At 39.1% G+C, this 27,137-nt stretch overlaps 1 protein-coding gene across 23 annotated transcripts in view; it reads right to left on the bottom strand.

Moving 5' to 3' along the window:
• The window catches only part of tenm3 (teneurin transmembrane protein 3), a 1,793,546-nt gene that overhangs the window by 1,472,185 nt on the left and 294,224 nt on the right, over positions 1-27,137 (bottom strand). The gene's annotated exons all lie outside the window — the stretch shown is intronic.

Raw genomic sequence — 27,137 nt, 5'->3', positions numbered from 1 at the left:
TACAGAATCATATACAGTATATATGAGACCTTTTGTGACTTTTGCCCTACCCTGCACAAACTGTTCAAATAGGCAAACATCAGGCAAAGCATTGAGGTGGCTACCATGTAGAGATAATTCTAGAGACCTGTGTTAATACGGAGTATAGTTAAATGGACAGGCTAGAAATGGCTGGATGTTATTAAATAAGGGTTTATAAAGAACTCTTCAAATAGCATTGCATCAATACACCATTATATTGTCAGGGTTAATAATATACTTACTTCAGAATGTACCTTCCTAAAAAGAATAACTCTTTTTATATACTGACAGTCATTGATATACATCAACAGAACCCTCACTGTTTTATATATTTCTGCCACTTAAATCAACAGGAGTAATAAAGCTGTATGTATATTACAGATTTGATAAGATACCTCAGTTCTTCTGATGATCCACTAGAAGGAGCTAGATAGTAACCTTCCAATGAGAAAGTCCTTTTCTCTTTTTAAAAAGATAGGCAAAAAGATTAAATTAAAGTTTATGAATTCCTTTAAACCCTTTTTTCACTTTTATATTTATTAGCAAATATTTTTGCAATAACGAGATTGCTAAATATTCATTATAATTCCATAATCAACTTTGGATCAACATGAAAAAAAATATTTGCAAGAACACAGAATTATCCAGATTGAGTAATGGAAAGTACTGATAGACAACACATTTCCTAATATAATATCACTGCTAGAACTGTATTCTAATTCAAATTAATACAAACGATCTAGAACATAATGAAAATTATATACACGTTAGATTTGCTAAATCAGCAGCATACCACTCCCTGAGATCTCAAATTTGAGATTAGAACAGACTCTCAAGATGTCACAATATGGCTTCTTGTGATACTACAAAGATTAAGGTTTAGATGCGCTCTACTCTGCATCTTCCAACAAAAGTTGTGATTGGCTCAAGCACACACAGTTCTCTCCCTCCCTCCCTTGAGTATCTTCCTATTTTAGTGTACCAATATCAGGCAGTGCAATACATCTACAAAAATCTTCACACTGAGCTGGAGGTCCTGGTTCCCTTTGGGAACAAATGAAGATGGCTATTCAGGCTTTAAAGTTACCTCACATACAAAACTCAACACTTAATTTCCACATTTTACAGTACAAATTTCCTCCTGACCTTTATATTCCTGAGGTTGGTAAGTCTATCACATGGAAATCATGAGGATTCAGTTTTCTTGCATACTGTCAAACATTTTATTCACTACAGAAGTCTTTCAATAACATCTATGTCATCTCTTTTGTCCTAACATCCATTTGTACAGACAGAAATGGGTTTTTTTTATTCACATTTCTTGGGGAACTATCCATAGTACTTCACCTGACAGTATATGTATTAGAAGTAGTCACCCCAGCATACCTATGCTATGTAGTCACGTTGGCTGTGCAAAATTATCATTAGTCCTCATAAGTCAGATCAGATTCATTAAATTCATACTTACAATTTGATATCTGACATGTGGACGTAATCCACGCCAAAATCGTAAGAATCAAAACTTACCCAATACTTTTTCGTTTGCATTTTGTAAATCTCAGAAGCCCCCCCCAAAGTCAGTTTTATTTCCAGCACAAGGAAGAAAAGCAAAGCTAAAAGGTTGCCTTTCCTCTTTAAATTAATGACCTCTTGACATTAGGAGAGGTTAATAGCAGGGAGAAAGCTGGGAAAGAGACCAAGAAAGCGCATAATTCTGGGAAATGTAGTTTAGGAAGGCGAGGAGCTTTATGCCAGAGAATTCAAAAGGCCTTGCCCTAAACTACATTTTCCAGAATTCTGCTCAGCATCAGAAAGCTCCAATCAGGAAAGGAGAGAAATTTGTCCCTCCATAATAGCAGTCAGCCAGAGTTCCAATAAATTGTTGAATCTGCAAAGAAGAGGACAGATACTTCAAGTAAGTAAGTAAGTAAGTAAGTAAGTAAGTAAGCTGGGCTGGGAAGAAATCCTTAAATGAAAGTTTTATTGATTAATATGATGTGATATTAATATTTATCATTAACATTCAATGATATAGCTGTTGTTGTTTTTTTTTAAAAAAGGTTTTTTTGTCAAAACTTTTTTAAAATCCCTAAAATCAGTAGATGTATGAATATTTCTGAAAGACGGAGGGAATAATTCCCTGTTATTTAGTGTCACTGTATAGAAAATTCAAGGAGATAGCTCTTGTAGTTTCTTTTAAAAAATGTTGTTGGTTAAGTGAAATGTTCTGAAACTTTATGGGCTAACAGTGGTAAATGTGTTCTACCATTGTAGCAAGTTTCACCCCAATAGCTGTAAAAATGGGGAAGAAAGGAGCCTTTGAAGTTTCCCCACTTGTACAATTACAATAATGAAAAAGTAACAAAATTTTCACTAACGATACTTTAGAAGCATTTCAGAAACAAAAGGCAGGCACCCCCTAATTTTGTAATGAATTTTGAAACATTTTTTTCATCAATCACACAGCCCTAGTAGTCACAAGTTTTCATGTCTCTTTGGGAGTTGAGCACAGCATGTAGGTATATTATTTCTTGTCTGTTGGCCACACCTATGCCTTCTCTCTTCCTTTGTCATTTAGGATGCATCACCACTGTCAAATGAATGCAGTTTGATACTACATTAACTACTATGGTGCAATGCTATGGAATCATGGGAGGTGAAGTTGTACAATGTTTTTAGCCTTTGCTGTTAAAGACTTATAGTGCTTCATCAAATTACAAATTCCACAGAATTGAGCTGTGTCACATAAAGTAGGGTCAAACTACATTAATTCTGCAGTGTAAATGCAACCTTAGATTGCAGTTTTTCTGAGTTGTTTGACCTCTATTTTGTACTGAATAATAGTCCCTCTTTTCTAAACGTTTGAAATTACTCACAGAGATGGTATGAAGCCTTCAATATTTATGAGTAACGCTACTTGGCATGTATTTGCTTATTTGTTTGTTGAACAAAGAAAACTAAGGACCTTATCACAAAGGCCTATAAATTGGACTTCCGGTGGGCACTGATGGCGGCAGGCTGGACTCTCTGAAAGCTCTTGGAGAGCCAACCGCAATTCCATTCTGGAGGGCAATTTGCCCCCCTTCTCTGGTGGATCGAGGCTGGAGAAGTCGCTAAATCTGATAGGCACCAACCAATGGCCCTGATATGGGTCCGGACTGGTGCCGAAGGTACTGCGGATTGGAGTTCGGGAAGTGGGCTCCAAAAGGATCCACAATAACTGCCAGCCCTGCCCATTTTAAACATTAAGAAGAAACATGAAGAAAGCTGGGAGACTAGCAACAATGAAACTGTGAGTTTCTAAAGAAAATCAATCTATTATTTGTGTAATCAGACTCTTCCTGAATTAATAAGAATATAATGCAAGGTGATCTTCTGAAAATGTAACAAACCTAGAGGGAGGAAAATCAGCGGGAAAAAGAAAGAAAGGAGGGAATAACTTTGTGTCCCCCTGTTTTTATGGGAAAGCAAGTAAAAGGAGAAAAATAAGGACTAAACAAAGGATTATAAAACTGTTTATTTTCCATTACTTCATTGTCTCAATGAATCTCAAAGAATTTAAAATGGATCTGACAGACTAGAGAAAGGAAGACTGAGCTTGAAAAGCATTGTTTAAGGTTGTAGCTTCTTCATAAACAAACAGCTTTAGCAACGAAAGAAAGAAAAGCCTGCCAACTCTGCAGGAAGGAAACCTGAGAAGGGAGGAGAAGACAAAAAGTGGATGCAAACTGAGGGCAGAAGAAAGCAAGGACTGGGAGGGTGGAAGTAAACAAATGCAGGACACGACCAACGAGTGCAGAGATAGAGTGACTGGAGGCCTGATAACTGACGGATATGATATAAGTCTATGGGAATACCATAGAGAAAGGATCAAATCACAGAAAGACTAGAAAGAGAACATAGAGAAAAGACAAAGCAGCAGAAAGATTTTGCCACACATCACAGCAGGGAGCATGGTGAAGCCATCGCTCCACACCCCACATTGCCTGCCTTACCTTGAGCCCCATCCAATGGGGAAAGCACTGCCATCTGGGTTCCCCTTATTTCTCCAAAGGTAGCACAAGAAGCTGTGACACACACTGTTTGCTCTCCTCTTTCGATACGGAGCCCAGTTGGAAGTACATAAGAATCATGTAATGGGCTCCATGCTGAAAGAGGAGAACAAGTGGTGTACGACAAGCAAAGTAGCTCATCTGATGAGGTCATAAGTTAGCTCTTATTTCTCTGCTATACATTGTATATGTGTGATTATTGTGGTTAGGAAGTAGTCATTGCTGTCTCTCTGCTAATTACCTCAATGACACTATTTTTTCTCAGATTAGCCAACAGAGATCTGTCAGTGAAACCAAAAGGAGGCAATAGGCTCACATTAGATTTCTCTGTACTGATTCCAAGAGTTTGCCAGATATTACTTGAAGCTGATAAGGGGATTTCCAAGCACTATAGCAGGAAAGGGTTAAATTCTAAATTCAGCAAAGTAAGATAGTTTTAACCTTTCAGCAAAGAAAATGTATTTTGGCTTTAGTGTACCACCTAGTCTCATATAATTACATATAATTGGTTCCTACAGTCAGATTGAGCAGAAGAAAAATGAGCTTCTACATAATAGTTTACTGATCACAATATGTAAAACAAGTATTCTGTAGCCTTGAGAATTATACTCTTTTTGCTGGCACTTTTAATTTTTAATTATAATTACTTTTAATTATCCCCTTTTCGTTTTTGTTGATGGTATTTTTTCTTTTCTTTTTTACTTTAATTGGAATTTAAGTTTTAAAGGGAACCAGTAGGATTTGAAGTTGCATGGGAACACCTTTAACCTTTTTTCTATCCTGATTCTCATTCCTCCTTCCACACCTGTTAATTCTAAATAAAGTAAGTGCTCAGTTCAAAGAGTGGGCTGTGTAAATTGCAGACAGAGTGATACTGTTTTATATTGGGGCCACTGTGATCACTAATGCTGCTGTGTTTTAAAAATCTCTTCTTCTATCCTAGGGAGAAGACCTTCTTTTTCAGTCTAAAGGGGGTGGGGAGTGCACCAATTTAGCAGCATGGTGTGCATTAAAGGTAACATGTAGTTTGGCCTAGAGTTTTAGTGGAACCTTGTATTCCTGGTTTTCATTTTCTTCCAATTTTTCCTTTTCCATTTCTATTAATAGAAACTCTTTATTGGCTTTGACACTTTCTGCTGGAATTCTTCAAGGATCTGTTTTCAGTATGCGTTGTGTATTTCTTTCCTCTTTTCTTCTTAAGTATTGCTATTTGGTCTTTAAACAATGATGATCGCTGTTAGATGAAAAATATGTGGTTTTACTTTTTCTCTTCCAATATATCTCCACCCTCAATTTCTAATATATCTGTTTGCCTTTTTGTATTACTAGCTGGATGACTTCTCATTACCTTTATCTAAATTTATCTTCCACCAGGCTGTCAGTTTATTTTCCTCTTGCACAGTGCACTGTAGAAGTATTTACACAAACCCTTCCACTATTTCACATTCTTTGTTATAATTTGGAACTGTAGTTATAAGGCATTCAATTGGCATTGTTACCACTTGGTAACAACCACAATACTGTGAAGGCACAAAATATTTCTGTACTGTCACAGGTGTTTAATTGAAGAAAACCCAAACTGGCACTTGCTGATTTGATCTTTTATGAATTTATACAATTGCCTTTATTATTGTTGATACCCTTAATGGGAGAGATATTAATGTGAATGACGTATTCAGATCATTAGTTTGTTCCTCATAAAGGATATGAATATTTTAAAATGACAACCCAAAGTCAAAATTAGCATTTCAAGCCAAAATTCTTAAACATACTCACATTTTGATTGCTGTTAATTGTATTGTATCTATAAATATTTGGTTACTAACTGCACAATTTATGGAATCGATTACTATATTAGTGATCATGTTATGAAACTTGGCTTTAAAAGCATTTTCATCCTTTTCACCACAAATCCCTGACAGATTTTGTAAACTCTGCATTCTGTTCCCTATTTCGACAGGCTTAACTACGGAACAGAAGCAGATGGAAAAAAAGAAGAAACTGTGTTAATTGGTATTACATCCCACCTTTCCTACAAAGGGGTCAAAAGGGAATTACTTAATGTCTCCTCCCCATTTCTATCATTACATCAATCTTGTGACATAAGTGGGACTGAGAGAGTGATCAACCCCAGGGTCGCTCAGTGAATTTCATGGCTCCATTGGGGATATGTTACAAGACTATACATACCAAAAGTTTGGATAATAGCAAACCCGACATTTTAACTGTACTTTGGCAGGAAGGATACTATATGATAGCACTGGAATACCTAGAGAGGTCCACAAACACTTTGGTTTGGGGATGGTGGTGGAGCATTGGTTAGTGAAAATGTGGATATTGAGTCTGTGGATATGGGGATAATACTGTACCTCCATTGCATGCTCCCTTCTTTCTCATTTAATTGTATTCCTTGCTACTACTGTGCCTTGATGTACACCATTATGTAAAATTAAAATGGAAACACACACACACGCGCATGCACACACAAATGGATTTCATCCATTATTTCCAGAGTCTGGAAAAAGAGCATTGTTCAGTACCACAAGAATAATGCAGTGATAGTTGTGAAATTTGAATAGTGAGATTACCCTGCTAAATCTGAATATTTCTTCCCTTGATTTCCCAATATTCATGTTAATCATATTAAATAAATGAGCAATGTGCCCCATAAATCTGAATAAAAAATTGTCACAGCATCTCATCTTTAGAGGTCAGTGAAGCTGTCTGCTTAATGGAGTGTCCTAGACTAATCTATTTCAATTTTATCTTCTCTTCTCTTTAGTAAATAGTCTTATTTGGATTAATATCATGATTGTATTGTAAACTACATAATAAATAGATACAGCTATTTGTCTTAGTGTGTATTAATAGAAGAAAAAGTGTATTAAGGGGAAAACACACTGTAAATTGCATTTGTCACCCTTAAGCAATCAGCTAGCTCAAGAGTCCTTGCTCCAAAAGCTATTATTCACTTCTAATAGACTTGCTGTTTACCACACTGTCCTGAAACTCTTCTTCTTGTAAAAGTAAAGTTATCACACGTTTATGGCTTAGAGTCCTTGGTTTATCAGAGTCATTATCAATTTGAAATCTGACAATCAGACATAGTAATTTCATTATAGACTCAATGGGTAGTATTTTCCAAGCATACGTGATGGATATATATCCAACTGTATCATACAGTAAATGGGATTTATTTACTATTTCTGATATAGAACCTTCTATAGAAAATTATGACCTGTTCGTAGAAACTGTGAAAAGATCCTCAAGGCTCTCAATCCCTAGAGGCTGTCGCACAAGCTACCTACCAGGCCTAAACGAAGAATCACTAAATCAGCTACAAGAATATCTCAGATTATTTCAAGAGAACCCATACAGTGATGGGACTATAGCAGCAGGCCAAAAACTATCTACAGCCTTAGCTAATGCTAAGAAAGACCGTTGGATAGAGCTGCTTGAGAACCTGGACATGTCCAAGAGTAGCCGAAAAGCCTGGCAATTGCTGAGACGCCTGGATAGTGACCCTCTGGTCAACCCTGGACACGCAAACGTGTCAGGACCCAGGCTGCAGAACACCAATAACCATGCGCAGAGGCCAGACTCTATCTAATATCTTTATTAAAGAAATATATAAAAACAATAAAAACAAGTGAAGAATATAGTTCAGAAGCAGACCTTTCAGATGAGGTCAAATATAGTCCAGAAATGTATTGTCCAATATAAGATATTAGAGTTCAAAGTTTTAATCCACTTGACCGAAACACACACTTTGCCAAGCAATAGTGTGGGGAAATGACAGAGTATTTAAAGTCCAATGTAGCTTGACAACAAGGCTGGAAAATAAACTTGATTCTTGGCTAGATCAAAGACTTGAAACGAGGCAAACATGAAGCATGAAACAAGGTCCGTGGCAAAACGTGAAACAAGGCAGGCTTGAAACTTGATCCGGGAAGCAAGGAACTGGGGTTACGAAGTCCACACATGATCTCTCTCCTCAAGCTGATCAATTGACTCCGCAAAGTTCCCCTTGCGACAAACACCTATATTGGGTCTCGTTTTCCCACCAACAGAACACTTTCCCTAGAGAACGAGAAGCGAAACCCAACTCTGTCCAGATGCATGACTCCTTAGAATTTCCCAAGGGAAGCAGACCTAATCAGCTAGTTGTTTGGCAGCGATTCTCAGGCTCCGGCGATTAGCCTCTCTGACTCCTCTATCTCTAGTATAATTGTCCCTCCGGGAAAACGGGGGGGGGGAGTTCTGCCCAAGGCCTGTTTGGCTGAATTCTTGAGGGCAAACATCCTCCAGGTGGAGAGGCTCCGGCTCTGGCTGAACCGGCGAAAATCCCATGTTTTCCTCTTCGTCTGCCACAATAGTACTAGGAACAGGACTACAAGGCCCATGAGTCATCACAGAACGTGACACCAGATCAGATAGCTCACCAGCTAATTCAGAATGGGAAAACCAACCGCAGCAGAATAAAGATGAAAATCAACAGGGTGCCAGAACTTGAAACCCACCAGTTGTCTTCTCCTCTAAACCTGAAAGAACTCAGAGAAGCCATCAAGCGATGTAAGACTGGTAAAGCACCTGGCCTAGATGACCTGATGATGAAGCAAATCAAACACTTGGGCCCCAAAGCTGAAAACTGGCTTTTGAAATTCTACAATCAATGCCTGGCACACAAACAGATTCCCAGAGCATGGAGGAAAACTAAAATAATTGCCATCTTAAAACCTGGTAAAGATGCCTCCAATGCCAGGAACTATCGACCAATCTCCCTCTTATGTCATCTATATAAAGTATATGAGAGGATGCTATTAAATCGACTAGGACTTGTTATCGAATCCAAGCTTATTGCACAACAAGCAGGTTTCAGACCAGGGAAAAACTGTACAGGTCAAATTCTTCATCTGACTGAACATATCGAGGAAGGCTATGAGAAAGGCTGCATCATGGGAACAGTCTTTGTGGACCTTACGGCAGCCTATGACACGGTGCAACATAGAAAAATGCTGCATAAAGTCTACCATATCACCCGGGACTTTGACTTTACAAAAACTGTCCAGACCCTCTTAGAAAACCGCAGCTTCTATGTGGAGTTTCAGGGCCGGAAAAGCAGATGGAGGAGGCAAAAGAATGGTTTACCCCAAGGCAGCGTTCTTGCACTGACCTTATTTAATATCATCACGAACGATCAGCCACAACCTCCACTCACAAAGAGCTTTATATATGCTGATGACCTTGGCCTTACAACACAAGCAAAAGATTTTGAAACAGTTGAAAACTAGTTCACGAATGCCTTGAAAGATCTCTCCAGCTACTACAAAGAGAACCGCCTGAAGCCTAACCCTGCCAAGACACAAGTGTGTGCTTTCCACCTACGTAACCGTGAAGCCAACAGGAAACTGAAAGTTACTTGGGAAGGCCAAGAGCTCGAACACTGTTTCCATCCTAAATACCTTGGTGTCACCTTAGACCGAACACTAACATATAGGAAACACTGCATGAACACCAAGCACAAAGTAGCTGCACGCAATAACATCCTGCAGAAACTGACTGGCAGCGCATGGGGTACAGACCCACAAGTAATAAGAACATCAGCCCTGGCCTTGTCTTTCTCAACTGCAGAGTATGCCTGTCCTGTTTGGCACAAGTCTGCCCATGCAAAGCAGGTGGACATAGCACTGAATGAAACATGCAGAATCATCACATGATGCCTTAAACCTACACCTGTTGATAAACTCTACAAGTTAGCTGGCATTGCCCCTCCTGACGTGCGACGGGAAGTTGCTGCTAACGGTGAGAGAAAAAAGGTCGAACATTGTGAAAGCCACCCACTGCATGGCTATCACCCTCCTCCCACCAGACTCAAATCAAGGAAGGGCTTCATGAGAACCACCACTCCTCTTGATGTTCCTCCAGCAACAGCAAGGGTGTCCCTCTGGGCAGCTAAACCTGGCAATTCTAACTGGATGACCCCCCAAGAGGGTCTTCCTCCAGGGGCAAACCAAGAATGGGCAACTTGGAAGTCCCTGAACAGACTCAGAAGTGGAGTGGGCAGATCTAAAGACAACTTGGCAAGGTGGCACTACCTGGAGGAATCCTCCACCTTGTGTGACTGTGGAGCTGAACAAACAACTCAGCACATGTATGCTTGCCCACAATGCCCTGCCTCATGCACGGAGGAGGAGTTGTTTAAAGCTACAGACAATGCGGTTGCTGTTGCCCGCTTTTGGTCCAAAACTATTTAGTTGCTTGTGATTTCTTCTTTTTTTATTTCCATTATTTGAAATGTATTCGTTGTACAATGCTTTTTGACACGAAATAAAATAAAGTAAATGGGATAGTACTACCATATATGTAGTACAATGTAGTGCATTACAATGTAATGGAGTATAACATGTTCCATTTTCACCACAAATACTACTATACAATCAACTATTTTGTATACTACAAAACTATACTATAGATTATTAATGGTAAATAGTAAAGATGGATGTGTGCTTGTGTATCCTGTTATAAAATAGTGTATTGTCTACAATGGCAGTCTTTTACTCCCCCACTGCCCGCCCCACTCAATAGAAGTACAGTATATTGTTTACAATGGAGGTCCCATTGTAAACGAATGATCCTTCTCATAAAGATTATTGCCACTTTAGTAACAATAATTCTCACTTGCACTGATTTTACAAAAAGTAGAAAGCACTACTATAGGGTACTGCAATGAGCATTTACATGGTTTATTCTTATTTAAATTTGTTCATGGCAAAACTATAAATTAGTATCCTTTAAAAAGCCAGTAGCATCTCTTTCATATAGTGATGGTATAGTATTGGCATCTTTATTGCCTAGATGAAGAAAAGGCTTACAAAAGGTTGAATTATATATCAACTGTATTCATTGAACAATTGAGTTTATATCTAGCAACACAATTAACTATCCACATATTGCTTTTCTTAACATCCAGTATTGAGAATTACAAAATTAGCACTGATTTTCACAATAAACCCACTAACGCCCACACTTATCTGGGGTGCAGATTCTGTAACACAAAACATAAAACATTAAAATAAATATTATCTACAACCTAGCTGTAAGAATCGGACACATCTATAACATCAGAAAAATATATTTAAATGAACTTAAACAACAACTGACTAAAAGTGGATATCCTCTTCATATCATTGATTATTAAAATTATAATTTCTTTCTGCATATTATAGAGAATTTTCAACAACAACAAAAATGAATTAACACTCTAGAATTCATTCAGGTTGTGACAGATTTCTATCAAGCATCTCCTATATAGTAATTACTGAACCATTGAGCCGTCAACAAGATTTCCATTATAGCTTAAATGTTTTTGTACCAAATGTTTGTGTACTTTTGTACTGCAGAACTCATGCTATAGCACTTTTACAGGTCAGCACATAGAAGCAGTTGCCTTAAAGCTACATGTTACTACACACATTTGCACTGATAAAATTTTTGTTTGTTATTATGTGGCTTCAAGTCATTTCCAACTTATGGGTACCCCAAGGCTAACCTATCATGGGGTTTTCTTGGCATTATTTGTTCAAAGGGGGTTTAAACAAATTAACTTTCCACTGATCCTAAGAGCGTGTGACTTGCCCAAGACTAACCAGTGGGTTTCCAATGGAGAGCAGAGATTTGAAATGTGCCCTTCAGAATCATAGTTCAATATTCAGTCTATACCACTCTGACTCTCATTTGCCCCAGTTACCTGAGAAAACTCAAATTCTAAATGCCATACAAGTAAAAGAAAAGCTATTATTTTCTCAGTACTGTACATGGAAAAGGGGTATGAAAAGATTTTACACAACAATGGATCTTCAGATCTAGAAACCATCCTATATCCAACCACTAAATTAAGGTTCTGAAAGGACAAGAAAGGCACATTTACTTCTGCTAAACCTATATGAGACTCTGTCTGGTATTCTGTTATCTAACATCTCTTTGCATGAGATGAATCTAACCAGTCTTCAACTCAAGCATTACTCTGGTCTCCTATTGAAGCAGAACTTTTCAGTGCAAAGCAAGTTCAGGGTCTTCCCGTTAAACTTTCTGGTCTAGAGAAAATGCCACAAGACTCCTTTCTTTACATACCTATTGGTTATATGAGGTGAAAGTTCTGAAAAAAGAACTTCTGACATAAAAATCAATCAAAGGGGATACTCTTTTAGAGCTATAAGAGCTATAAGAAATGGGTCAACATGAGAAAAGCAGCCTTTTGTGGGCACACAACTATAGAGCAGCTACCATAGTTGCTGATGAAAATGTTATTTAAAACAATTATTCAGTTTTAGGCCAGTACCATTCATATTAACATGCACTATTAATGTAGCAACATTGTGGTGTAATTTGGCCTTGGCAGCCTTTCTCCTCTCATATCCAATGCATTTGATTGTTTGGTCTTCTTTTGCAGTCTTGATTTAGGTATTCCTTCAGGGAAAGTCTTTAGAACAACCGAGGTGAATGGGATTTGTCAGAGTTAGGTTTTTTCTGTGTCAGGAGTGATTTGAGAAGCTGCAAAATGTGTCTTGTGTAGTGTGTGTATTTGCAAAAATTAAAAAATGGTTCACATTGTATTAATTAAAAACGACTCATCTGGGCCTAAAATCATTCAGGGTATGCCAAAAATGTGGCAAAACTCCCCACATTCTAGCATGTACGGGCAGCATTTTGGGGCAAGAACTGGAAAGTTCTATGAAACGTTGTACCCTCAGGGGCAAACCTTAATTTTTCTACCTCCTTCTAAGAAAAAATGGAAGTTTACAAAGCCAGACCTGCTCAATCTTCACCCTTTAATAAGGATGAAAGAATGGTTTTATGAGGCCTTCTTCTACAGTTGGCCCAGGAGCTGCTCAACTAACTGCTATATTTTGGGGGGACTGAGATTGATACATTTCAGTAATTTAAAGGCTCCTGAGTTTTAAATGATTTACAGTGTTCCCTCTCTATTTTGCGGTGAGCTTTTCGCTCCCTCGCTGTTTTGCTTTAAAAAAAAAAACTAAAATAATAGTATAAATCACAACATAATATTATAAATCCCTCTACTTCTTTCCTAAGGAGAAGCCTAAGGAAGGAAGGAGAAGCTGAAGGGAGAGAAAAGGAGGCTGAAGCAGCTTTGTTTTTGCCTCACAAGGCATGTGTGTGCTTGAGAAGTGAAGAGGGGACAGAGATGCTACTTGCCAGTGAGATTGTAAACAACACAAATATAGTGTCCCTACTTTGTGGATTTTCACTTTTCACGGGTGGTCCTGGAATGTAACCCCCGCAATAAGTGAGGGAACACTGTATTTTGAAAGAAAGAACCTCTCTGTGATTAGCCTCCAACAAGATAGTACTTTAAATGCAAGAATTTGTGGGTCATTTATTTTTGTTGAAAGGGAATGAAGGAAGACCTATCGTTCTGTGATTTTTAAAAATAAAACTGTATTGTTATTATTTTATTATGACACAGCAAACAAGATAGATATGCTGGATTTCGTATCACAAAATCACAAGTCAAACACTTCCCAAGTGTCTAGGATTGTGTGATGTATTTTCGGATGATGCATGCAGATCCCAGTAGGGTGGCCTTTTGCAGATCGTAATTTTGTCAATGTCTATTGTTTCCAAATGCCGGCTGAGATCTTTTGGCACAGCACCCAATGTGCCCATCACCACCGGGACCACCTGCACTGGTTTCTGCCAGAGTCTTTGAAGTTCAATCTTGAGGTCCTGAGTTTTTCCTGTTGTTTTTTGTCAATGCGACTGTCACCTGGGATGGCAACATCAATGATCCAAACCTTTTTCTTTTCCACACTGTGATGTCTGGTATGTTGTGTTCCAGAACTTTGTCAGTCTGGATTCGGAAGTCCCATAGTATCTTTGCGTGTTCATTTGCCAATACTTTTGCAGGTTTGTGATCCCACCAGTTCTTTGCTGCTGGTGGGATCACAAACCTGCAAAAGTATTGGAAAATGAACACACAAAGATATTATTATTATTATTATTATTATTATTATTATTATTATTATTATTATTGTTATTATTATCAGAGTAAGCAAGGTATTATTTTGTATCCAACTCATGTGTGGAGATGCTGACAACACACAAAGGAGTTTGCCTGCACAGTCGGATGGCTACTCACTAGATTTCTTAACATACTTTAAAAGTAAAGACGCTTGCACCAGACAACAAATTCCAACAAGGAGCCTTACCATCCCTTTTGCCAAGCCATGGAACAACATCACCAGGAAACCAGCATTACCAAATCCAAGCCACCTTCACCAATAGCAGAAAACACATGGCCTGACTCACCAAGCCAGGCCTGTTGCTGGGTGGGGCGCCCTCCCCCTCCACAATCATGGCGTCGACAGGGGGCTTCTTCTTCCCAGAAGCCCCCTGGGCGGCAGGAAACTTTCCCGCCGCCAGGCCCACTGGGCCAATGAAGAACGGGCTGCCCTGCCTGCCATTGGCTAGGTCGCCCCCGGGGGCGGGCCCAGCTCCTCCTCAGCCCCACGGAGGCCGGGGGCAGTCAGTCAGCCCTTTTGCCGCTCACCAATAGCAGAAAAGGCATCAGCAGTAGCACATTTGTATGACAGTTTCTCCAAGCTGCCTTCACCAACTCAAAACAGCCAGCTAGTGAGATCTCATCTGCTCCAGCAAAAATCTCAAGCTATGTAATGTCAAATTCAAACCTGACATCCATGATCCCTGGCTGAACCTACATCTTTCTCATAGTCATTCTAAAGTTGATGGGTCCAAACTACATCCCAGAATCAGCATACCTAATCACTTTTGATCAGTATACTCTAGGGATACTCTGTCCCCTAGACTCCATATTCACATTTCCAACTAAGTCTGATATCCATAGCATGAACAATGGCAAATCTGATGTGAATACTTTGTTCTTACCTGTGGCTAGCATGGTAAATCCCAAAAATGAGTGTCTCTAGCAAAATCTAACTGACATTGTTAGTAGGTGAGAACAATTGACTAAAAAAACTCTCCTGGCATCAGATTCTTTTCTTGGAATGTTGCTGGATGGAACAGAAGGAAAACCAACCCTGGCTTTATTTCTCATCTGAAGAATTTTGACATCATCTTACTGCAGGAAATATGGGAATCTGTTGATATAAATCTTGATGGCTACCTACCACATTGTCTTAGGGCTTCTAGAGCTAAAAATGGACTGGATGCCTATCTGGTGGTCAAACAAAGGCACCAATATTGTAAAAAAAAATCAAAGCTGAAGTTGGAAATCCATAATGAGCAATGAGATCACATCAACATCAAGGCCAATTTCATTTGAATAGGACAACTAAGGGCCCTTCCAGGCAGGCCCAATATTCCAGTATCTGGTCCCAGGTTTTCCACTTTAACCTGGATTATATGAGTCCCCACTGCAAGATAATCTGGGTAAAGAGAAAACCTGGTATCAGATCCTGGGATAGAGGGCCTTTCTGGAAGGGCCCTGAATGTAGTCCACAGTGAACCATTAAAATGCTGTAATGAAGAGCTGAAAAGGGCTATGCCTGGAAATGAGTACATTTGTCACTTTGGTCATCTCATGTAGGGGGATGTATGCCCTTCCTGTTTTGTTTGTTTGTTTGTTTGTTTAAGAACAAAGTTTAAATTAATCTAACCTGGGAAAATAGTTGGTTTTTGCATGAGTATGTACCAAGATTCTGTAGATGCCAGATACAGTCCAGAGACAATTGCAACTCTCTGTTGTCTACGTCTGATTTTGAATCTATTTGGATAATTAAACCATTCCAGCCAGGCATCTTCAGCAATAGTAGTGAATCTTTGTCCAGCAATAGAGACTTTGTATTTGTTAGAAATAAATCAATTGAAAGCATAATGAGAGAAACAAACATTTCAATCCACAAGTTGAGTAATGGAGGCATCTACATTGACACCTTAATTAAGAACAAGCAGTATTTCTTAAACCAGCTGTATCCTAGAGAATCTATGGCAGTTATCCCTGAATTCTGTGTACCATTAAAGATCCTGGCTTATTAAAAACAGCAGCAAAACATTGCAGTGAAATGGATTGATCAAGAGTCTCTCATATTTTCAAAATAGAATGAAAAAGTGAGCACAAAATATGAACATTTGATTAAAGGATAAAGATAGTGTGTGAACAAATGACACTTGGTTCTAATAACTAATTTATTATTTCACCTAATTTATTTCAGTTGTCTACATGAACCCAGGAGCCTGGTCTCACCCTGGCTATCTCACGACTTTCAGAGGCTTCTGGTGAGTATTGCAGGGCTGTTTAAACTGACGTTGCCCTGCTTTTAACAGAGTCAACTGGAAACTCCTATCTTGGGAATTTGGAGCAGTTTGGATAGTGAGATCAACTTTGATTTGAACTGATTCACTATCCAGGCTGGACACTGTTGCCATCACCCTGTACCTGCACTCATTTCCACAAGGAACAGGGATGGCTCATGTCCATGTCACCACCAGTGTTGCCCAAAGGCAACCATAGAGGCTGAAGTTGTTGCATGGTGGGCTAGGAGTAGCAGTGACATGAAGGATGTGGCAGCGTACTAGACTCCTGGGCCATCTAGACAACAACCCTGGGGAGCTTTATACCAGTCTAAACTACCCAATGTAGATGTGCCCTAGGAAGTCTGTTTCAGTTTCAAACTGGTTCTTGTCATCATCAGTGAGCTAGGTGAAGGCAAACAAATTGAAATTTAAACTAGACAAGAAAGAGGTTAGTCAAAAAGCAGAACCAGAAATAGAGATGCAGTCTGTGTTAGATACACTTACAGTACCTTTCGCAGTGAGAGAGTTGTCATGCCAGGTGATCCTTTTGAGGTCAGCCCTTCAATCCTGTGTGGCTCAGCATTATGGTCTTTTCTATAACAAAGGGCCCTGACATTTTGGCCTTGTGTCTTTGGCAATTAAGAGTGTTACTGCTTGGAGACTCTGCCAATTTAATCAGGGGCCCTATAGAATCTTGGATTTTTACTTTGCCCAAGAATACTAAATACCTATCCCTAAAGTGCAAATTCCAAGAATATTAACATTATAGTTTAACTTGGGATGCTATTTGGCTAGGAGTCAGTGCTGGCTATGCTGCTCCCTATCAACGATTCATATTTAGTTATAATATGACTTTTAGCTCTTTTGCTCATATGCATTATTTGCCACCACTGATCATTTTGCATTTTTTAACCTGGTCATTAGAGGTCATGTTACATCCTGTCACTGATCATTCTTTATTGTTTGTTATTTTGTTTGCCTAGTTAGTGGAAATTGTGTTTCTCTCTGCTACTGGTCCTGCTCTGATTTTGTTTGTTTCTTTGGCTTAGACAGGAGCGATTGTGTTGCATCCTGTTACTGATGTTCCTTTTGGTAAAGATAATGTGCATACTGCTGGGTTAACAAGGAGATTCTTTCTTAATCTGCTGTTTCTCTGAGTTTTCTTCCCTATCTTTCTTCTTTGCTTACAACAACTGTCTAAGCAGAGTAAATTCCACTACAGTGTTCCCTCGCAAACTCGCGGTTTGCTTTTTGCGGATTTGCTATATCACGGTTTTTCAAAAATATTAATTTTTTAAAAAGACGGGGGCTCAGTCCTCTCCTTCCTGGCGCCGCCCTTGCCCTCCTCCTTGCACACTCCTCGCTTGCGCTGCTACCGGGGTGCCAAGCAGAGGAAGAGGACACATCCTATCTGGCCTGAGAGGGGATCTGGGCTGTTACCTGTGGATCCCAACTAAGGAACGCAAGGAAGGGGCTTTGGGGGGAGAGGGAGAGGGAGAAAGAGTGGGACGTTTCAACAGGGCCGTAGCCAGAAAAAAATTTCGGGAGGGGTTTTGAAAATTTCGGGGGGGGGGGGGTTGAACCCCTAGCACATACCCCTCCCTGCTACAAACCTGTCAATATCTGCTTGAGCTAGTGCCTGGAGGGACTCTTAATGTTTTGCATCTCATAGACTTAGCATGGGGATTTGGTTAACCAGTTAAAATTCATGAGTAAACGAGATTTTTTTTATAACTTGAAAAATTTCGGGGGGGGGGGGGGGGTTGAACCCCTAACCCCCCCCCCCTCGCTACAGGCCTGCGTTTCAATCTACCCCTCCCAAGCCCGGTTTGGGAAGGAAAGAAGGCTGCTGGCATCTCGAAAGTCATGGTGCTTCTCACAGGCTCCCTCGCAGGAGGAGGGGATGCTCTCGGGACTGAGGAGGAAGGCAGGGAGTGAGGGAAGCAGGGAGAGAAGGAAGGGAGGAGAAGGGATAGCTGGTCTGCTCAGCCCCGGCGCCCTTGGAGGGGTGCTGAGGGGCGCCTCTCTCTCGCAATCCCTCCCTCCCACTCCATCCACTGCAGTGGCCCTGCCCCCAAGCAACTCCCAAACAGCAGAGCCCTCCTTCTCCTTTCCCCTTTCCTTTCTTTCTCCTTTTGCTCTGAAAAGATCCGGGGAAAGTTTCCTCCCGTGTGCAGGCAGGCTGGCACCGGCTCTCCTCCTCCTCTTCGCCTCCTCCTGCCCAGATGGAGACCACCTGCGAGGGAAGCCTCCTCGGCGACGCCTCTCCCACCACTTAACCCCTTCCTGCCGCAGCCCCCTGCACCCCTGGCTTCGCTCTGTATGTGTGTGTGTGTGTGTCCCTCTCCCTACTGCCTTTGCCAAGGAAAGCTGGGGAGAGAGAAGGGAAGAGTCCTTCGAGCCGAGGAAGGACCGAGCGGGCATTTCAGCCTTTGCGCGTGCTCTTCCAGCAACCGGGCATGGAGAAAGGGGCCCGCCGGCACTGATAGGCTTCAATATACAGTAATGTCTAAATCAGGGGTCATCAAACTTTTAAAGCTGAGGGCCGAATATTTAAAAATGAAAACAATTGTAACCAGCATACACCTATCAGGATTTCAATGGGAAGTGTGGGCCTGCTTCTGGCCAATGTGATAGTCAAGTGAATTAGGATTGTTGTTGTTGTGTGCCTTCAAGTCATTTCAGACTTTGGGCGAGCCTGTCTAAAATTATTTATTCATTCATTTACTACATTTATTTATTACATTTATATCCCACCCTTAAGGGCACTCAGAGCAGCTGTATGTACATACAATATATTATATTATTAACATAACACAATATTAGCATTATATATTACTATATTGAATGATACCACTATACTGTAATATTATATGTAATATATAACATATAATTAATATTATTATATGGTATTATTAATATTATATTGTATAACATTATAATATTATTATCAATATTATATGTATATACAATATATTATATTATTTAAAATGATATAAACATATTATATTATAAAACTAAGGGCGGGTCCAGGTAAATGACCTTGGAGGGCTGCATCCGGCCCCCAGGCCTTAGTTTGGGGACCCCTGCACTATACTGTAATATTATATGTAATATATAACATATAATTAATATTATTATATGGTATTAGTATTATATTGTATAACATTATAATATTATTATCAATAATATATGTAAATACAATATATTATTAAAATGATATAAAAATATTATATTATAAAACTGAGGGCAGGGGCCAGGTAAATGACCTTGGAGGCATCCAGCCCCTGGGCCTTAGTTTGGGGACCCCTGGTCTAAATATTAAAATAAAAAGTGTCGCTACTTCACGGTTTTCCACTTTTCGCGGGCAGACCTGGAACCTAACCGCCGTGAAAAGTGAGGGGACACTGTATATGTATGCAAATTGGAACTTCCTTTGTGCTGTCATGTGATGATATTACACATGGGACCCCTTATAATCATTTAGCAAGGGGTCCTCCTTTGGGGCATGCTCTAGGTCTGGGAATGAAAGGCAATAATGATTAAGCCCTCCTCAGTCAGCCTACCAGACAGGGCTTCCTCACTGTGTGCCCTATATGGGAATTTGAGTGTGATAGTATGCAATAGAAGTCATAAATATATTTCAGCTAACATATTTCACTTTCAAATTGTCCATATTTGACAACCCTGGGACTACAATGTTTGATGTTAACACTGATTTCCACATTACAAATTGGCTTAAGTCCATGTTTATATCCAACTGTACTGTCCTGTATCTGTGGGTGGGAGGAGTAGAAATGAAAGTCTTGTTCCTCACAATGACAACTGTTACAACTATTCTTTTCTATCACTGAATTGTGTGTTTTTGCGATGTACTTCCCATAGACAGAAAACCATGAGGCATCAAGCATCTGGACCTTTTAAAAAGGACAAAAAGTTATAATATGGTATCTAGTAACTTTGGTTCTAGAACAGGGTTGTCAAATATTTGTATTTTTTCAATAGAGAGAAATGAAGTATATGCTTTCTACGCTGATTGCATTCCTCATTTCTCAAGGGAAAAAAGCATTGCTGCTCAAATCAATCTTTACTTCCCACTGTTGCTGCTGACACCTGAAACTGTGTTATAATAGTCTCATCCATTTCTGATTTAAGTGATAAATGCATTTATTGCACACGCTGACAAATGCTTTCATATATTAACATGCTTTTTTCAGTTTCCAAAATTTCTCAGTAAAGTATTTTACTTTAGTCTCATGACAGAAACCTAATATTTTTCCCCTTCCAAGTAGTTCACTTTATTAATGAAAGAAATCTTCTCAGCATTTTCCTGAAAAAAGATGTTCAATTTTCTGTAAGAATGAACCTTAGTAGAATATAGTGTATTTATTTTTATTTCAGTGTTTGATGCTAAAAGAAAAGATGACAGCATGCATTCCAAATACAATAAAAGTCCTAGATTTCTAAAACATGTAGGTAGTGGAATCCTGAGAATGTCTCTTCATCAGTTCCAAACTCAATTCAGGGTGCTGGTTTTTATTTCTTGAAGCCTCAAATATCTGTGAACCCATATGCCTTTGGCCATCCTTCTTCCCTATAAATCTGCCTTAGATCTGTCCATCTGAGACTCTCAAGTTGCTGCCAACATTCAAGCTTTGGCGGGTGGTCACTGGAAAGTGACCTCCTCCTCTAATTATACATTCTGTCTTTGGTCCAGTCCTGGGCTCAAGGCATCTTACAAATGTTAATACAAATACAGACAAAGCTATTGCACTACACAAAGAGAAACAACACATTATTCAACCATCATGAGATATAGCAAGAAGATTGTCAGTTATGTTCTCACTTTTCTTTATGGCTCTAGAGGAAAGAAAGGGGAGCTAGGCCACCCAAGAGTTCCCAGCTTCTATCCACTACCTACATGCTCCCTAACAACCTATTATTCCCCGTTCCCTCCCAGTGGACAACAGAGTTACATGTAAACCAAAAATTGAAAAACTTTCTTCTTTCATTTCTTGGGCAATAATGCACCATGCATGTCAAATTACCAAAAGCACCTGCAGTTTAAGAGTTGAAGAAACTTTTATCTGAAGGGTTTTTTTTCACGTCAAGAGCAACTTGAGAAACTGCAAATCATTTCTGGTGTGAGAGAATTGGCTGTCTGCAAGGACGTTGCTCAGAGGACACCCAAATGTTTGATGTTTTACCATACTGTGGGAGGCTTCCCTCATGTCTCCGCATGGGGGGCTAGAGCTAACAGATGGGAGTTCACCCTGCTCCCCAGATTTTAACTACTGACCTTTTGGTCAGAACTCCTACTGGCACAAGGGTTTAACCTATTGCGCATCTCTTGGTATCTGAAAGCGCTACCAGACCTAGGAGTCGAATATTATTTGTAATAATGTATTTACTATCCGTCATTGAATTTTAAACAATTTTAAATGTTATTTAAATAGTTAAAACATCAATTTGACAAGCTGAACAATGATCAACATTCCCTGTCATTTTAATTCATTAATTTGAAAGTAATACTTGCCAAGTGATTTTTTTAGTAATTTAAGTTATTTTAAGATTTTAAAGAAAGAATTAAAAAAATGTTTAACATAAGAGACCAATTTTGCAAATTCCATAATAAAAATACAATATGAATTCCACATTTTATTTTACAAATAAATAATAATGTTCCAAATTATTATTTAAGTATATAATTATTGCTATTAATGGTCACATTTCCAAGCTCTGAGAAAACTTGCCATTGCTATCATTCAGGCATAAGAGAAAATAGACCTCGTTTCCCAGACTTCTAAGAAATGCTAATGTTAATCATTTTAATTTTGATCAGTTTGGACCTGAATTCAAAGAACTGTTACTGTTTCAATTTACTATATAGTCTGAACATTTTAATCTTTTAAATTGTACTCTCAAAGTTTCTTACCAGAATTTTAGCTGCCTTGGAAATTTATGCTGAAGTTGCAGAACATAAATTATATAAATAAAGAAATCATTGTCACAATCACTTAATGTCACTGTCACTTTTTCCCTGATAAGTGTATAAGGGACTGCAACCTGAAAATAACACTGGCTGAAAATCAAAACCATGTACATCAAAAGAACAGCATTTTTGACAGGCTGATATATATTCAGCAAAAAAATGCTGCCCCATTTTATTTTTTATAAGTGCAGCATACATATGCATCATCATGAAATTCAGAAAATGGCATTAGTCATGAAAGATGTAAGGTTTTAATGTTAATGCTACACTCAATGAAGCTAAATCAGAGAAAATACAATTACATTTTTAAAGAGGTGCAATTGGTAATTTAAAACTATAGGGCTTGATGCTAGGATCCACTAGGACAGTGGTTCTGAACCTGTGCATCTCCAGGTGTTTTGGCCTACAACTCCTAGAAATCCCAGCCAGCTCACCAGCTGTTACGATTCCTGGGAATTGAAGGCCAAAACGTCTGGTTGAAAGTCACCACACTAAGACATGTAGAAATCAAGGCAAGAGTGATAAGTGAGTGATCTCTTTCAATGTTTGTTTGGTTGACCTTGATACAATTATACAGATCAAGAAACAAACTAGAGAATAAATGTAAATAGCAAATCAATGAATAACTATAGAATCACCACAAGTCTATGAAAAATCTTGCTCAGTTATTTATTTTAAAGCAGTGCTCAGTTGGATGTGCCAGCATAGTTTACTGGTTTGAACACTGGACTACAATTCTGGAGACCAGTGTTCAATTTCCCGCTCAGCCATGGAAACTCATTGGGAGACTTAGAGTGAGTCACATGCTTTCAGTCCTAAAAACTCCGTGATATGTGTGATTTAGGATTGCCATAAGTCAGAAATGACATGAAGCACACAACAACAACAATTGGATAATTCTAGGAATCATATAAGCATGGTGTATAGGTAGTAGTCTTCTTTGTTAGTTCTTATTGATATAATCAGTACTTGAAATCTGGCATCTTAGTTAAAAACAAACAAGCTTAATCATCACTATTAGTCCCGGAGAAAGTAAGAGCATATACTGTAGTCAACAATCTGGTCTCAACCAAATGTTTTCAACTACTGCTGCTATTCTGAATGTCTACTCTCCATGGGGATAGAAACTAGGAGGTGCCAACCAGAATAGCTGGAGGAGCCCAGACTGCCTACACTTCACATTATCATGATTCCTAATAAACACTTCTTAAGATGCTGGATTTCCATGTAATGAACAAAGTGTCCAATATGCAATCAGCTATGTATTTTACTGTTAATGATGTATATATTTCTGATTCTTGTAGATTTTCTGAATATTCCTGTTAAATATGGGAAGCTCCAATATTTGCTTAGTGAGCCCTGAAGAGATGAAGTAGTATTGCTCTCTCCTACAACCTTCCCTTTTAGATTTCTTCTTCTTCAACATCAACAACTCTTATCTTGAAACTGGGGTGAGCCACAAAAGGGAAGTCTAGAGGTAATAGATTTTAACAATCCAACATTCCGCTTATCTCTTTACTCCAGTTTGATTAGTTTTCTTTGATCACTATTGATCAGTAAGTTACAAATCCACCTAACTAATCAATCAAGCTTGTTAGCAAGAATATTTGTGAGACAACTATTTGAAAGCCTTTTTGAAAGAATATTATGTGAGTTCATTTGATCTGATTGGATCCTGAAAACTCGATGCTATTTGTTTGAAACCCTAGTATAATTTTCTTGATTTTCATGGGCAAACTATTTAAAGTTTGAGAACAAATCAGTAAACATCTGTTGTCTTCAAGTTGTCCATAATTTCCTGGGTTCTTCTCCATGATCTTTTAAAGATAGGGACAGTATTTGCCTACTTTCAGTCTCTAGTGCTCCAAAATTTTTCAAAAGCCATTTCCAAATATCTTCAAAAAACTATGTTAGCTATGAAACTTCATATCATTATTTTCAATCTGATTGAAACATGTCCCAGCTTTAGCTTTCCCCTAAATTTACAGTGATTAAATTTCTGGCAGTCCTTTTACACTTTAGAAGTACAGATAGAAACTTGTTTCATTCAAAATGTCCTCACATCAAAGTCTACTTCTATGAACAGATTTTAACCAAAGGCACTAGTTAACAAGGACAGAAATATGTTGTTCAGTCATTACTAGGGGATGCCATTTACCTCTGAAAATTAATTTAATCCTGGTCCTATCTGTATACAGTTTTCTGTATTCTATCTGTATACAGTTTCTCTAAAGCCACATCTGGGCAGAAAAACTATCTCAAAAAGATAAAAGCAGCAGAAAATTAACCACAGAACAATGATTGTACAAAGTAGCAAACAAGTTGTTGTAAGCACGAAGAATAGCTTTTTACTCTGAGCGTTATTTACAATTTAAATATAATTATAATAGGTAATGGGATATGGGATAGAATAAAGAATGATTATAAAATATTAAAAAGAATGTGTTCATTTCCTGGTTACCTGGTTACAAAAGGAGAGACACAGCAGTCAGTCCAGAAGAAGAAAGATATTCACTTCAAGAAAAGACATCAGCAAAGGAGCCCTTGGTGCAAACTTTGCCCCAGCTCTGAAACAGCTGTCTGTAGTGCTTTGAGAGAACAGAGTCAGAACAGTAGCCTTGAGCCCATGTACTTTGAAATCTCCTGGGACTCAGGATCAGAAGAATTAGAACATCCTGTACAAAACTGACAAATTGCCAATATATGGCCATCAAAAGAACTCATTGGACAACTGGAACTTGAAGAGGACCTCTCATCAGAACCATCCATATGTTTTCTACTATCATTTCTATAATGAATAACATCTACTCTCTGTGGGCCTGGAAATTGAGAGGTGCAAACCAGAATAGTTGGAGGGGCCCAGACTGCCTACACTTCACATGAATGCCCCTGAATGAATGCCTGGAGAAGGTAATGGGTTGGATGAGGAAAAACAAATTGAAACCAAATCTAGGCAAAACAGAGGGTCCAAATCTGGGGATGGAGTTGTGTCAACCAGTTCTGGATGGGGTTACACTCCCACTGAAAAACTCTTCATAGCTTGTGAGTGCTCCTAGATCTGTCTTTTCAAATGTCAGCCCAGGTTGATGTGATATCAGGTCAGGAGTGCTTATTATCAGCTTTGACTGATATGCCAGCTGCACCCCTTCTAGATTTGGAGGACCGGAAGAGGGTAGTGCACGCACTGATAACCTCAAGGTTGGACTTCGGCAATGTGCCTTACATTGGTTTACCTTTGTTTGGAAACTCCAGTTGGTTCAAAATATGGCAGCCAGATTGGTTACACGATCATCTAGGAGTGAAAATATAGGTAAAGGCAAAGGTTTCCCCCTGATGTTAAGCCTAATCAAGTCCAACTCTGGTGCTTGGTGCTTGGTGCTCATCGCTATTTCTAAGCCAAAGAGCTGGCGTTGTCCATAGATGCCTCCATTTGTTGAGAGGAGGGGGAGCCAATTGAGCAACTGCCTCTGAGTGACCACCCAGAGCAACTGTCCACAGTGCCCATGGCAGTGTTGCTTGTGAGGGATAAACCAGAAGTTTAAGATTATGCTGAAGAGACATGCAACCTCCTCAGATGGTGTTTCCCCCCCATCCTAATGCATTGCTGGCATGTTGCTGGGATGGAGTCTACTGGAGCCCATCATATGACACAGGCTACTTTTGGTGGGGCTCCAATGGGCTCTGTCCCACCAGCGTGCCGGCAGCTTGCTAAGAGGGAGCCCTGAGTATACAGGTGACTACATGTATCTTCATTAAAGAAGCAAAGGACAGCACAGGAGGAAGCTGGGGATAGCTGGAAAAAGTTTTGGGATGGCAGCCCACAAACAACCGCAGTAAGGGGATGAAGCTGGGCACTGCCTCATAGTTTCCCACACTGTCCCCTGCTATCCCCAGGCTTCTGGACCTCCATGGAACCAGAAAGCCTATTCCTGTAACTACAGTCATAGAAAAGCATTAGTAGCTGCCAAATTATCCAATTACTTTAGGCATTGAAGGAGCAGTAACAAGTACATATCATATAATCTGAACATTGAGTCACATTAATGTGTCATCTTTAAGTCACATTCCAAGCTCTGTTATACATGTCAAATACATTAACTTAGCATGCTTGGATAATGTTGGAGCCACACATATGTCAATGAATTATTTAAAAAGTAGAACTGAAAAGAACTCCCTTCCTTTTTCTCTACAGTAGATTTAGTTATGCCTTTCTTTCTTCTGGAATTTCTGAGCAAGAAGAATTTTGCAACATAAATAAAGCCAATTATATCTTATACCAATATATCACTCTTAATGCATAAATTTTGAGATATAGCTTTGTCCTACCTTTAGTTGTTAAAAGATAAGTAGTTAATGATGTGCTACATCCAAGTTCTGCTCTTACCTTTCTGTTAGGGAAAGCTGATAAAGGTTTTTTTTAAAACTCTCGCTGTGTACATTTATTTTCAACATTATTAATATTTATGTTGGCTGGGAAATTGAGGGAAAAAGCATATGCACAAGTGTAATAATGCAGTCAAATATGATCTAATTATTAACAAAGCTAGGATTTCATGCTCTGAACCTGTTTTGTTAGTTATCCATGTGAGAGTGTGTATAAATGCTCACCCTATGCCACAGTCAGTCTGGCACCTTCTGGACACTTAACTAGGCAGGTAGAGTTGATGACATACTGCAAGGTCTTCCTGTCCAAAGAAAATCAGGCAGAATGATATAGCTCTTTCCAACTTCTTTGTAAGCTCTTATGTTTATGTTTATGACTATACTTAACAAATCTG

Source organism: Anolis carolinensis, chromosome 5, assembly GCF_035594765.1.
Source record: "Anolis carolinensis isolate JA03-04 chromosome 5, rAnoCar3.1.pri, whole genome shotgun sequence".
NCBI classification, from domain to species: domain Eukaryota; kingdom Metazoa; phylum Chordata; class Lepidosauria; order Squamata; family Dactyloidae; genus Anolis; species Anolis carolinensis.
Note: the sequence above shows the minus strand (reverse complement) of the source record. Positions and strands in the feature narration are given on the sequence as shown.